Consider the following 2335-nt stretch of genomic DNA (forward strand, 5'->3'; position numbering starts at 1 on the left):
CCCCCATCAAAAAGTGTTTCACTTCCTAGCTAGTGGATTGTACCACATTCAATGTTTGTTTATCAGAGATGTATTGGTAGACTTCAATGTGGACTGAAAAGCATGGACATAGTGTGAGGTGTAACTCTGTGTAAAACATGTGACTGCATGATTTTAAACTTGCAAGGTGTGGTAGAGCTACTGATTGAGAATTTAAAGATCGTTTACTCATTTTGGGTCCTACGTGAAACTACAAAGCAAAAATAGATATACCCCTTAATTGGACGAGTAGTACAATCTTAGTAATTTTCAAAATTTTAGTTTTTATGATTTTCATCCTGCTTCTGAAGTCCTAAGTCCAATATAACCAATATATTGCTGACTGTTTCAACTGGAAACTTGGTGTAGGATATGACGTGGTGTAGTTTAACTTTAAACCCAATGGGAAAATGTGTTGTAAGCTGCTTGGTCAGACATGGGCATCTAGATACAGAAAACTGCGTAATTGTACAGATGAAAAACACGTTTGTATAAATAACATATTTTTCTACTTCATCAGATCTCTACATGCATGTCAGCAATAAACTTTGATATGGAAACATGCATCTTTCCCCCCCTTCTATGAGTTATGACACTTCCTGTTACTGCCAGTAGGTGGAGCACTTTCTTAAAAAAATAAAACCAAACCCAGCAGAGGGCACTTGTAGGACATCACACTCAATGTTCTTCTTTATTGACTTCCATATACTTCTCTACCATATGTGGACAATGCAATCTATAGAAAATGTTCAGTTGCACAGTGCCAGCCTTCTAAATGTGCTTTTACATGATGTGGTCTCAGGCCTCTGAAGGTGAGACCTGTGTCAAGGATGAACAGAATATAGAATAATTGAGTCTTTGTGCGTCTACACCACCGAAGTCTTGCGGTGAGTTGGGTTTTGGAACAAAACCAAGGTAGAGGTGCTCAAACGGGAAACCTCCGGTGGACTCTTGACAGCAACATGGGACCCTGTGGGGCTACTCTGCCAGTTCCCTCACCTCCCCTTAGGCCACTGAATGCACCCCCCCCCCCCCCCCCCCCCCCCCCTCTTGAACAGAGCATTAATTCCATTAGAAATAATGTCATGCTTGCCAAAAAATACACACAGATACACATGGAAATCTCATAATATGCAGACCTGACAGACCTATTGGATTACATTTGTGAAAATGGCATGTGCAAATGTTTCATGAACAGTTACTATGCAATGCTTTGGTCCTTTTTTTGTTTCTGGAGTGGAGAAAAAAAAAAGTGGATCCCACTGAAGAGAATTAAATCTTAACCCCACAACCACTGTGGCATTGAAGGACAAAATAGCAGATCATACCTTTTGGCCTACCTCCTTGTAGACAAGTTTCAGTCAATAAGTAGTTACAAAAGGCAAAAATGCTGGGCTCTCTGACTTACTGAGCAGATGAATAACAGTTCTGAGTAACCTTTCCCACCCTTTTGAGATCCTTAGTTTTTCTCAAGTGGGTCTCTCCTCTGGATCATTACAGCCCTATCCCAACATGTTGGGCTGGGAGGAAAAGTCTCAAGGGTCAAAGTTGCACAGATGCTTTGTCCTCATAAACTACAACCAGCTGGCCTTTAGGAGATCCATCCTGAATTCATGTGTTTCTCAAACAAATGATTGTTCATTAAAGACTACGTCAGATATTTGCGATGCTCTTGCTTAGTTACCTTAGAGAGCATTACGTATTCAATTTCTCTAGAAAAGAGTTGGCTTTGTGCGTGCGTGTGGTTGGGTGTTTGTGTATTTTTTTTGTTAACTGGTAGCCGTGTATTTAACTGTTAAAATGTATTAGAAAGTGCACAGCTGCATTTGCTTTGTAGTTATTACTATGTGTTGATGTCTGTCAGAGTGTGTGAATGTGTCTCCAGCTGTGTCCAGCAGGCTGAGGCTTTGTTTCTCCCCTGACGAGACATTCCAGCAAATGTACAAAACCGAACGATGAAGAGACCACATAAAATCACATGACTTACACCTCAAAGGGTTATATATATATATATATATATATATATATACAGTATATGATATCTTGCTGTGGCCTGTGGAAGTTCATCATACAATGTCTAGCCTATCCAGTATGTGCCATGCATACTATTTTTACTGTCTTATTCCAAAAATAAGCAAAGGCAAGAGAATTAACAGAATATAGACAATAGAATAATGTGATCATTGAACAAATGCTCCCAATGACAAAACTAAATTAATTTGTTAAGGCCCTTTGGGGTTGTAATGAGCGTCAACCCAGCAAAATGAAAGTGCTGGATGTGACAATCAATGTAGTAGTAATGGCTTTCTTACATCCT

The sequence above is a fragment of the Etheostoma spectabile genome, chromosome 6 (genome assembly GCF_008692095.1).
Source record: "Etheostoma spectabile isolate EspeVRDwgs_2016 chromosome 6, UIUC_Espe_1.0, whole genome shotgun sequence".
Lineage (NCBI taxonomy): Eukaryota > Metazoa > Chordata > Actinopteri > Perciformes > Percidae > Etheostoma > Etheostoma spectabile.